We start from the raw sequence: 13483 nt of genomic DNA, 5'->3' as shown, positions 1-13483 counted from the left end.
TGTTTTTAAACTTGAATTTTGTCTGAAAAAGTCCTTGAAAATCGACATTGCAAATCTGTATGACTCATATTAACATAATAAACCTCAATAAATAAATACATTATTACAGTAATTACAGTCAGAAACAATGTTATACAACAAAAATTTCATTACAAAAATAATGCACACTCTTCAATCATTTTCACATAACTACAAAGTTTATAGCATTTTGGCTTTTCCATATCAAGACACAAACTTTTGAATGCTTTATATTCCCATGAAACTTCCTCCTTTGAGGAAGCCAGTTTAACCTGCCAAAGGTGAATGCTGCTGGTATTATTATGAATGCTATTATTTTTGATATTTCTAATAAACACTTAATTTTAAGCAAGGAAAATTAAAACTTGACTTTTAAAATCTTTCTCTCTGAAGCCGATGTTGTATCTATCTTTGGACTCATAAATTGAGTTAAGGGGTTTGATTCCTTTTACAGATGAGGTTTAAAAGTGTTTGATTTTATGCATTTAAGTTCTATGAAATGCAGAAGATTCAATTCTTTTTGAGGATTATTATTTTTTAGCCTCTCCAAAACAATTATTATCTAACAATTGTTAGATAATTTCAGAATATTTTATGGGTGATATTATTTAGGCATGATTTTTGTTTTCTTTTCAATATCATAAACTGAAGCATGTTATATTAACACTAACTTTGCATCCATCAGAAGTGTTACGTTAACGCTAACATCTCTGTGTTCACAACCTGGTTTTAAGTTATTTACTATTAATGAAACTGTAGCATCATATATCCGAAGATGGAGTAGCAGTTTCTTGGGGTTTTCAAGTTTGCCAGGCAATACTGGGACATTATTTGTTGGCTCCATTGTATGGAAAGAAATCCAATAGAATGTTTGATTATTCTATAAGAATATATAAAATTCATATATTAATATATTTGTTTTAGCTTACTTGCATATCTTGTTTTATAAGCTGTTATTTACATTTGTAATAGATTTGACTTGTTTTGCTGGTAATTAACATCCTTACAACAATGGAGACGTTGTGCCTTTTTCTAATGAAATAATGTCTTATTAAATAACCATATTCATTTTAAGTAATATTTAAAGTTTACTTTACAAAGCAAAATCTTCATTATAGAAAAAAAAAAGGATCTATAACAAGCATTCTGTGACTCTAGAGATGGCCAAGAGAAGTTTTGTATTAAACATGTTGACATAAATTTGAGATAAATCTTTTGTTAAAACGAATTTTATTTAAGATTTGTTCTGAAAATTATAAAAAAATTATTCCGATTTTGAATTTCACTTTGGCTACATCGGAAAATATTTTAGAAAAATTGCCATTTGTTTGAGAAAAAATGCCCCTGATCTGTTTTTTAGAATAGCCATTTAATAAATGCATATGTACAAAATAAAATTTTAAAAAATAATAGCTGACGTGTGCTTTTTATTGCATTTGTTTTTAGTAACATTAAGACTTTATCATCCCTTGTATATATTTTAAACGGAATGAAAAAAACAGTTCATACTTGCATGGACCTGTTTTTTGTTTTTTTCAAAATTTTTTTAACTTCTGACTAATGTGTCGTGGTTCTATTTCAAAATGTAAAGAACTAAGAAACATAACTATTGTTTCATAAGCTGGAAATATCTCTTTTTAACTGGTCTTACAATGTTTACACATTTTTATATAAATTCAGAAAGAGAATATTTTTACACCCTCCTCCACAAAATAAAAGTTCTTTATATTTTGACAATATTAAAATGGCTTTACTTTAAATAAACACTTTCCTTAAACAATATTCTAAACTAGTGTACATTCACTGTCAAAAAATGGCAGAAAAAAATAATTATAATGCTTTGCTACTATTTATCTAATTATATGACTGAAATATTCTTTATAAAATCATAGAATTACATCAGTAATTTAATTTTTCATAAATTATCATTTCTGATAACTAATAAAAGCAAAAAAACTCAGACTTGACGACTTCAAATGGTTTCATCTAGGGGCTAGAAAATAAAACATGTCACTTTTGTATGATGAGAGGAAAGAATAATTATTTATTATGCTTTAAAAATATCCTATTCTCCTCTCCAACTTTTGAATTTTATTTTTTACTTTTAATATTCTTAGATTGAATTAGGATAATTTTTTCTAACAAGTTTATTTTAAACGATAACAAAAATAAACAATAAATGTCACTATGTTTTTCAATTTTTAAGATAAGGGCGAATTATTTGGATTACTTGAACTACTATTTTCTCTTGAGTGTTATTTCTGTTTTGCTTGATGGAAGCTCAAACCCTCTTTCAGTGTCTCTTGTCAGACTCTGGAATATTTTTGTTGAACTTGAGAATTTGCACAGAACCCTTCATTTAATCTACAAGGTAGCATACTCTTGTTTCGCCAGTCATAACTGGATAGAGATCCTAAAGTGACTCACAATTCTTAATATCGTTTGGATTAAACTTTAAATCTCCAGAAGAGTTTGATTCAGAACTGAATTTTACGTAGTACTTTATCCATTACACCAGGAGTTCATGCTACTTCTGTGGATTAAATACAGAGTTCCCTTTGAAATTCCATGCAGATCCCTGACTGTGACAAGATACACCTGAAAAATGGTTGGGCGTTATATCAGCCAAGACCTAGTGCGAATAACGCGCAAGATGAGAACAATAGTCTGAATAATCCAAAAATTAAATCTCACCAATTTATGAAATAAATTATTATTAAATCTAATTCAAACCTTATTTTAAACAAACTGTCTGATAAAAGTTGGAATATAAAACTGGATGTATGCTCATCATGTGTTAAAGCAATATATTTTTTCCTCCAATGGTGTTTGCATTGCTGCAGATTTTTATTTTTTTGTAAAAATCAAATCAGTTGCGTATCACTCTTGTTGCTTAGCATTACAAGAATTTAGCACTAGAATTCTTTGAAAAGCTAAAGAATTAGGAATCAATTTAGCTACCCACTTGAAATAAAGAACTATTTTAAATTGCCCGTATCATTTTAGATTTAAACGATTTGATTTTTTAATCTATAAAACTAGTATTTTCCATTTTTATATTTTTATAGTATGATTTTGTAGAAATCTGAAAGTTATTGTCATGCTGATTTACGAGATTGTAAAAAGAAATACATTTTTATTGATGACTTATTAAGCAATGAAGATTATTTTATGGTTGCAAAAATGAAAATAATCTAGCATTGTTAATTAAAGAAATGTTTTAACTATAAATAGTTTTTATTTAAAAAGTAAAGTTGTATCACTATTTTTATTTATATTTAATATATGGAAAAACAAAAAGGGATGCTGTGTTTTTTCATAAAGTTTTTGGTAAATTATTTATGAATAATAATTTTTGTTATTTAAACATTAAAAGTAGAAAAACTAAAAACAATGCCTTTTACAAAAAGTTATTTATTACTAGCAGGGATGCCTGACCTTGCTAGATGTAAAATATGTTTAAATATATTTTAATTCATGCAGATTTTGTATTATTGCAGAGCCAATTCTCTACTGAATATTATCTTGTACTTAATATATAATACTGATTTCAAAAAATAAAAAAAAAAATAATGACTTGGGTGCCATTAGCAAGAATCGAAACCAAGAGATTTAGCGCCCCAGTTGCATTCCCTATCATTTGAGCTATCAACAGATAGGGAAGATTGAAAATTAAGCCACTTCAAGTAGCAATACCAGACACTACAATGTTTAGCGCTGGACAAGGCACACACTACTACTTAATTTGACACCCATAGTCTTTAAATCAGTAATAAGTACATTTCTCCTACCTCCATCAAAATAAAACTTATATAACTGGATTCATAATAAAATTTACTTTAAAATTGTATTTTAATATTTGTGTTGATTTTATATTCGAAGAAATCACTATTTAAATCCAAGTATTAACGATGAAACCTGTCGGCAGTAGAGATCACTTTTTGCAAATAAGCGGTTGGGTAGTGTTCATATAAATACTCGAAGCAGAAGTTGTATCCATCGATGATGTTTCTAGTTGTTGTAGCTAATTAGGAAAAGAATTGGAATTTGAACACATGTACGTCTTTCCACTCAAAAGTTAGAATATCTCAAAGTTGTCACTTTGTTGTACAAATATAAGTAAAGATAGAAACTGTGTTCAAATGCTATTTAATAGCGAATGTATTAATTTCTTTTATCCTAAAATTTGAAAAGAATTGGATAAAAACTTTGTATGCTAGTCGTTAGAAATACTAACAAGCGTTTATAAACATGAGAATTTTGATATGTCGTCGTGCACACAAAAAAATCTGTAAACATGTGTTTGTCAACTAACTTATAAATAAAGTATTCATTTTACACGCACTCACACACTTTTTATTTATATAGATATTCAAACAAACAATTATATTTTATTGAGATTAACAATGTCACTTAATTTCTCCATCAAACGACAAAATTGCAAATCAGAAACAGACGATCTGCTTAAGACCCAAAGGCTTATCTATTTCTAAAACTCAGAAACCAAACTGAACCCTTTGACCTCTCTTGCTGCAATATATAGAGATATTGGTCATGCTACATTGTGAGATCATCTGAGATTCATCAGCTGTTAATCTATGGGCATAAAAACTTGCTCCTCAAGATGTCTTTTATTTGAAATGGGCATAAATTTTTATAGGATTTTAAGTAATTTGATTTCTCAACATGAACCCCTTATTTAAAGTGGAAAAATCAAACTTTGGGGGATCAAATTCCAGGCGAGATATCTTTTTTTCACTAGCCTGTCGTCTGCAGATAGTGCAACTATGCATGCCACTAAACGTGCAGCATCACACGTTTACCGTCATATATTGAATATTTGGGGTATAGTCAAGATTGCCTGCTTTTTTTGGACTTCCAGTTTCTGCTGGATAATTAGAAATGAAAGAAAGTGATTCTTAGCATGAGGAAGGGGGTGGCTTTCACATTATCTAAGAAGATGATATTCATTATCAGAAGGAACCATATCTTGCTTGTCACTGTTGTCACATGAGCAGAACCAGAAGTCAGAAAGAGCAGACAAGGTTGATTATAATCAATCAAACTTTATTTTTGTTAAGAAGATATATTTTTACAGATTCTTTTGAAATAAAGTATGCTTAATGTTTTTATTACACCATATTAATTGAAATTTTTCCATTTTTGTAGGATTCAATCCGTTGCCACTATCCAGTTATAAACACTGCCTAAAGACTTCATTATTACATCTATGGTAAATATACTTACAGCGTATTTCATTCTATTAATCCGTTTCTTATCTATTTGTATGATTAAAACTATTAACTGATGTTAGAATATTTGTTTTATATTTTCAGTTTTTAATGAAATTATGAACAAAATATGTTGTTTTACTTTTAAATTATATATCTTTAGTAGTTATTGTTATCTAGACGGTTATTTAAAAAAGATCTCTTGTAAACACCTTATTGTATTTCATGTTGGAATCTCACATTTCATTCCAGCTATATATTTATATGATTGTATCTTTTTTTCGTTTTGCCTCACACAATCAATAACCAATTTCTGACTATCCTGTTAATAAAGGCCTTGATAAATCTTAAGGCCTTAATTAATGGTGACTTGTTAGTACATAAAAAAATACAACCGCTGGTATCAAAGATACGTTTTAACTGTATGTTCCTCAAAGATTTGTGTAAATTTATATTATCAATTTATTTTACCCTTATCCTCGAGTGGCCTTGATAAGTGGTGACTCCTTTGTAAATATATATATATATATATATATTTAAACCGTGTTTTTTCTAAAAACAAAACTTATATATATATATATTGAAAATTTAAATTTATAGTGAACTTTAAATTAACAAATATTTTTCTGTTATTTATTTTATTATACAAATATGTGGTTTATTTCAAAGATTAATTTTTGACATTTATAATTTAAATACAAGTTTGGCATGTGCTCTGGAGCTCGTGCATATATGGTATAATCTAGAGGTCCAATTTTCACAAAAATTAGACTGTATTTTGGCAATAACATGTCAAATGTTATCTTCAAAGTGGTTTATTGTGTCTTGTTTATTTGTGTAGACATGGGGCTTTACATATTCCCAAAGAAAATAATCAAACAAATGAGGTGGCCATTTCTTGAAATTATCTGTTCATCAAATGTATCTCTCAGTAAATTGTAAACCTTTGTCCATGAAAAAAAAAGCAATACGAGTAAACAGAATTGTAAAATTACAATGAAAACAATCATTCAATTAAAAAAACACAGTAACAAATAATTAAATATCTTTTTTTACAACTAATATGTAAATTAATCTTGTGACTGATATTACATATACATAAATATTATTTTAATATATTATTGGTAGTAGGCATATAAATAGCTGTGTTTGGGTGTTTGTTCTCTGATGACATTCATAGGTGCATAATGAGGTCCCTCTACAAGCACCACTAAATACTGGTAAGTTCCTCTAATACGTCTGCAAATGATTATACGTGTGAAACTCGGTTGTAGGGCTACCTATGGACACTCAACATTACTCTGAAAAGATGGCAAGCTTCTGTCAAGTGGCAATCATTGTGTGTATGTATTTCAAATAACTTGTATTATTGATTTAAGTAACACCCATTTTGATGCTAATATATGAAAACAATTTTTGGATATATTCCTCAATCTAAAAAAAAAAAATGATTGTTGCCAGATTTGAGAAAAATGTACAAATATTTTTTTTTTTTTAGTTTATCTAAAATGTGAAGTCCAAAGTTTGTGATATTTTTCGTTACTGAAATCAGTTATAAAAATATATAATATATATTATCAACTGAAGACTCAAACTGTAAATGAAAATTGTTTGCAAATTATCCCAATAGACTTGTTTTTAAACTTGTAGAAAGATTTGCTTAATGTAAATAAACCCTCTGAAACACCATATGAATAAATGGAATCATCTTCAATTTTGGTGGGCAGTAGGGATGGAGATATCACCTAACCCCTCACAGCTCAAATTTAGTTTTTCCATTTTGAAATTATTTCTGAGTTCAATCATGTCTCGAATGCAAAATGTTATGACAAACCTTTCTTTGGCTTTTGGCCAGATCATAGAAAGGTCAAACTTACTTTTTGGTATAATATTTTATCTGCATAAAAATCATTTATTACTCTGGACAAGATCAAAGTGTAGTATCTGTTCCGACAGATGCTGCACTTAAGATATTTTGTACCAGTCAATGGAGGGGAAACCCTCTATACTGGGACAATTATTATTTTTGGTAACCAGAGTGCCCCCTTTTTGCCTACTTTTAGGGGAGCTGGTTTTTACCTCACATTAAAAACGGCCTTGTGCCTAATTTGCTCAGTGGGGGAGCAAATAAACACCATCTGTTCCGGCAGATGCTGCAAGCTATGACTAGTTATGACTAGCAAAGACCAGATGTGGGGGCAACCCCACATGTCTGACCTTTAACCAGCTCCCATTTCCCACCTCTCGGGAGCTGGTCCCCTTTTCCCCTTCCCCCTCCCTTCACTCCTCACATTAAAAATCGGCCTTGTGCCTAATTTGCTCGGTGGGGGAGCAAATAAATACCATCTGTTCTTCAGATGCTGCACTTCTATTTCTTGTTCTCTTTCGGTGGAGGAGAAATCCTTCACGACTGAGACAATTTTTATTTTTGTACCTTTTCTCCACGTTAAAAAACGACCCTGGTGTCTAACTCTGTCCCGTGGGGAGGCATAGTAAATAGGTACTATAAAGTCAGATAGAAATAAAATATTTAGCCAAATTTAGCCATTTTTAAGCTAAATGAGTTAGCATTGGATGTTCTGATTTCTGCAATTCTGGTTATATGCAGGATTAAAATTATTCAAACTTATATTAAAATTATTTGATATTCTTTAAAGCCACTACATACTATTCTCTGATTGTTTATCATATTATTGATTTTTAAAATTTCAAATCCTTATTCATACACATTATTTTTTCTTAGAATCAAATAATTGAATTTTAATGATTCTTTTAAAATCTTTGACATATAATTATTAATTCCATTCTGTGTCCATCTTTTTTAAAGGTTAATTTCTCTGATCTTAGAATGTTTTCAGCACTTATACAGCATATGACACATCTAAAAATTGCATTCCAAGTAAAAAAAATTTTCAATATTAGGCAAAAATAAGTATCTGTACTAAAAATTAGGAAAAATAAGTTGAGTAAAAGAATATTAATCAGTTATATATTTTCTGATCTGTCATTAAGAGTGGAAATGCATGTAAATCAGGGGGAGATAAGTCAATCATTTAATCAAGTAATGGCAGATCGGCAAAGTTCAAAAACTGATTCTTATTTTTAATTGAACTTTACTTTATAATTTTTTCTAATTTTTTGGTGTGGATATTTATTCTTGTATATTGAAGAATATCTTACTTAGAATGTGATTTTTGTATGTGCTCCATACTGTATAATACCATATTTCCTATTTTCAAAAGCATTATTCCATTTGTTATAATATTCCATAGGCACCACGAGATATCTTGACTGATTATTGTCTCAATTGTTTTATAAAAGTAAGCACTTGAATAAACTATTTTCCCACAATGCAGTGCCTGGAAAAATGCATTTTCTTTTATGCTTAGCAGAGATTGTTCCATTTTTGCTACAGTTGATTAATCAACAGCCAAGAAAAAAATCACTGCTTACATCATCAACGACAAGTTTCATCAAACACTTCCAACTCGGATCATGAGTTTTGCCATACAGCCTGAATGTACAAAGTGATTGTTTTTATGGTACTTTGTTAGTTTATGTATCATGCTGAAATAATAATGTTATTATTTAGAAACCCATTTTCAAGATGGGAAGGGTGGGATCTTTTTTTTTTTTTTTTTTAGCTCTTGTAAGATATGTCATGTGTATTCTGTGTTTGTAGTCAGAACTGCTTATGTCATAATTACAAATATTTGTGTATTTATTAAGCAACATCTTTTTTTTTTAACAGAATTCCATATTTTTTTAATAAAAAATGGTTTCTGCCAAATCACTATAGTCTCACATTCTTATTTTTTCATTGTGATTTGATTAGGTTTTTCTTTTTCTTTTCTCTCTTCCTTTCTCTGTTTTTTCTTGCCTTCCCATTTTCTTCACATGACAGTTCCTTCTGAAAACTAAAAAATGTTAATTTTGCCATGAAGATTTGAGACTTGAAACAATTCATGAAGAGGGTAGGTGAGTTATGAAACTTTTGTTTCATCAAAAAACGATTGCTTGTCTCTTTCTATGTGCAATGTCTTTCTCCTAATTTTTAAGTAAAAGAAAGAAAAACTTATAGAATGGCTTTCTATTTAGAGAGCCATTCTTAACATGGAGAAAGAAGTAATGCTGCATTTTAAATTGCAGTCTTTGCTCCAGCATCTTTTGGCTGCTTCCGTAATCTGTCAGAAAATGCCAATCTGAAGCTGCCAGAAGTTGGGTTGTAAATGGGATCAATATGAATTTTGTGTTCAAATTATTATTAAGCTATTTAGATTATGTAAGAAATACCCTTTTATTTGATCATCTCCTTGCCTACTTCAGTTGGTCTGCTAAAATCTAATTGGTCCATAATGGTGCAAGAATTCAAACTTGTTACAATAACAGTTATTTCCATTAATTTTATGATTAATCAATGCTTTTTTGATTACATTATTGGATGCATTACATATGGCCAGTAGAATAAACAATGTCTAGGTTATTGATTCAAGATTTTTATTTCAATTGGGAATGGGCAGTGTGCTACAGATTGTAAAAAAAAAAAAAAAAAAAGTCGGAAAATTGTCAAATGCAATTTATTTATATTTTTTACAAAGAATGACTTTTAGAAAAGTTTTTAGACCCATTCTTTTTTAGTGAATATCAGTTGCTTCAAGACCTTCTCATTTTAAAGGTCCAACAACATTATCAGACTGATGTTTTGTTATTGAAAAAAACAATTTGGTAACAATATTTTTGTCAGTACCAAAGTCGGATTCACACTTTTTGAAAAAAAATTCTCACTTACCTTTGAAAGTCTGAATGTTGTTTTCTGCTCAGTTCATAATGTGAATATCAAAAACAAAGAAATGAATAAACTAGACACAATTTTAAACAAAATTTCTGCTTTTTTTCTAGCGATAACCGTGTACTTTTGTATTAATCAGAATAAATCTATTTGAATAGAAACAATTTAAAATTCTTACAAATTGTACAACCTTGTACTTTTGTGATTATCTACTCTATGCTTGCTTTTATGTTCGACTGAGTCCAATCTCTGGTAGCCTCTGTAAAATATTCACAGCAAGAACTCAATATGTTACCACAATGAAGAATATATTTAATTTTTTATTTCTGTGTGCCTAACGTCAGACAAAATTCCTATGAACAGAGCTTCTACAAAACAGCTTCTTGCTTGTGGAACACATTGCTATGGGACTGCTTCTCTACAGATTACAACAATCTTTAAATTCAATCTGTAAGCAGATTCTTCTTATAAAATGTCCTCACAATTAATCAAACTTTGTTCATTCTCTTAAACATCCTCAATCTTCTCATGATGTTCTTCACTAGTCAACTGGTTATCATTTTATGTCATTAACCTTTATCCTTGAATGGCCTTGATAATTTGTGATTCATCAGAAAGAAAATAAAACAAACTGTGGTGATAAAATTGTAATTAAAATTTGTGTTTGACATTTGTTACTATCTGTTCTAAGTTGAGGATAATATTGTAAAACTTGTACAAACATCCAAGAAATTGTTAAAAAAATAAACGTCATGTATTGTTTCAGAAATTTTGAGATAAGAATTGATAATTTGGATTATTAAAACTACTATTCTCATCTTGTTTTATATTCACAACTTTTTTGATATAATCTCCAACCTTATTCAGGTGCAAAAGCTTTCCAAGTTTCAAAAGATGAGCTTGAAGATCAGAGCTTATATCAGCCAAAACATGAATATAATAACCAATAGTAGTCTGGGTCAATTATTAAATATTTTGAACACGAATTATGCTGAACATTATAATTAGCAGAGGTTATCTATGAAACTTCCATCCCAAATATTTTTTTTTTTACCTCTCAATTCATAGTTAAAAAAAGACATTAATAGAAAAGTATATTTTTAAAAATGTTCAAGGCCAGTTCTCTGTGATGCTTCATCGCTTTATATATGCTATTTTCTTTTAGACCTTTTTAGATTAGAAGGCGGAATCTGACCATATACCTTCCAACTCTGCAACCTTTACTAAAATTAGACATTTCACATTTCATTGAGCATTTTTTATTCATTAATTTTTCTATTAAATGCTTAATTTATGTGTAATTAAGTTGGTATAAATATATATATATATATATATATATAAGAACAAGTAGTTAATAAAACATGTTAAAAAACACTATGAAAAAGAGTTAAAAACATATTTAATTTTAAAAAGGAAGCACAAAATAAGTGGATAGTCCTTAATCCGCGGAGTTTTGAAGAAATACTTTCCTTTTCTTCAGAGGGTAGGAGTTAGCAAAATGCGGGATCGGATTTTGCTTGCAAAAGTATTTAATGAAACTATAGGTAAGTCATAGATCTTGGTAACAAATAGTGAAGCAGAGGGAATAGGGTGAAGAAAAAGGTGATTTCACGTGACTGGATAGTTTGGTGAAGGGTAAAATATCCAATAATGGTAATATCAAAGAATCCAAAATCCAAAAAAGTTGGTTAAATTTCCATTTCCACAAGTAAATCCAAGGGAGTTGCGTAATTGAAAGATGGTCCAAAGTAATCCAAAAGGCAGAAATCCTTTTATATATATATATATATATATATATATATATATATATATAAAATGTACCCCCCCCCCTGTAAAAAAAAATTTGATTGCCATATTTCTAAACATTGTTTTTAAAATCTCCTGAATCTTACATCTAAAAGCTGAATTAATTATAGATTTGTATGAGAACTTGATCACTCCTTCTAAGACAGAGTAAAAGCATATTTCACTAACTTTTAACTAAGACTAATATTGGGATATTGTCGTTATATATCCACTAAACTTTTAATTTTAGTTATCAATTATAATTTTTTTAGACAACTATTTGATGCAATAAATTTATTAAAATAATGTTAAAATTTTGTTTGTATTTGTCATTTTATTTAATTTTAGACTGGTGTTCAGAGTTGAATTAAGAAAATGATTGGATAGTATACTTCATCAAATATATAGGATTTTTGTTATAAGTAAGGTTGCAGAGTCAAAAGTTATAAGGCCAGACTGTGACTCCTAGAATTCGAAAAGATCTGACTTGGGCTCGTTATTTTAAAATCTTTCAAAATTCAAACAGACTGCTGATTCTTTGGGGAAATAGCATTTTCTTTTAGTCATTCAACTGAAAATGTTCTAACAATTTCCTGTGATTTGTTTTAATCATCTTAACGTCTGTTTTAACCAATTTTCTTTGTCTTGCTCACCAGTGGCTTTATTTTCTATTCTTGCGCAATTTCCAGGTTCGTTGGCAACAGAATTACGGCCTGAAAGTGATCTAAATACCAGGAAAAACGTTTTGCTAATTTTATATTGAAACTAGCTATATCTACCTAGTGTTGCTGCAAGAATTAATGGGCCATAAAATTTAAAAAGCAAAAAAGCATTTTTAAATCCGATTTTGATTTCTAGCATGGTTACAATTATGACTCCTTCCCAAACCCCTGACTCTGCAACCGTGGTTGTAATCAGGATTACTATAAACTTTCAATAAATTCTGTTTATTGAAAAGAATTTAAAGATTTTGTTTCCTACAATCCATATAAAAGATTTTTCTTTGGCTAAAGATAAGTAATACAAGTAGCAAATACGATCTGTATATTTGCTAGTAATGATGATGATAAAACAATCGTGGTACAAACTTTGATTGTTACCAAACAATTGGTCATGAAGAGTAACAGAGGATGGCGGATCAAGGAGGGAGAGCACTACTAAGACCTCAATTTGGGAGAAGCTTATTTTCACTCCAATTCCAGAGAAGTCAAATGCTTATTGTCTATTAGAAATCAAAGATAGACAGCTGTTGCAATATGCAATGTAATTTGCAACAGTTATCAAAAGAGGTGAAGTGCTGAAATCTGGAGAGACTTGTCATTCAGATTCCAAGAAACATTAAGTTACTACATGTGAGTAATCACTCATAATGACTAATGGGGACCTTTCTTAGTAAAATAATATTTAAACTTCTTTATTATTGTTACATAAAGTATGTTCAATTATCTATATATACTTTTGAAATCACTGCTATATACTGGGTACAATACAATAATCAATAAATTATTGGCTTTATAATAATAAATACAAAACCTGCATAAATTAACATATCATAATTAAGTGTATGTTATGACTGGGCCATGTTAGGCAGTCTGTTTGTATGTATTATAAATGTGACCATGTCTGTCTCGGGAACGGTCTCAATCAAACTACTTTTTTC

The 13483-nt window shown here is 29.3% G+C and overlaps 1 protein-coding gene across 12 annotated transcripts in view; it reads left to right on the top strand.

Annotated features, from left to right (window-relative positions):
- The window catches only part of LOC145286261 (trinucleotide repeat-containing gene 6C protein-like), a 143939-nt gene that overhangs the window by 37209 nt on the left and 93247 nt on the right, over positions 1 to 13483 (top strand). For all 12 annotated transcript variants that reach the window (XM_080135087.1, XM_080135085.1, XM_080135093.1 and 9 more), the window contains exon 3: positions 5188 to 5251. The gene's annotated coding sequence lies outside the window, so the exon portion shown is untranslated. The remainder of the gene's footprint in view (positions 1 to 5187; positions 5252 to 13483) is intronic.

This window comes from Euprymna scolopes, chromosome 10 (genome assembly GCF_053919585.1).
Source record: "Euprymna scolopes isolate OS-2025 chromosome 10, ASM5391958v1, whole genome shotgun sequence".
Taxonomy (NCBI): domain Eukaryota; kingdom Metazoa; phylum Mollusca; class Cephalopoda; order Sepiida; family Sepiolidae; genus Euprymna; species Euprymna scolopes.
This window is presented reverse-complemented; position numbering and strand designations above follow the sequence as displayed.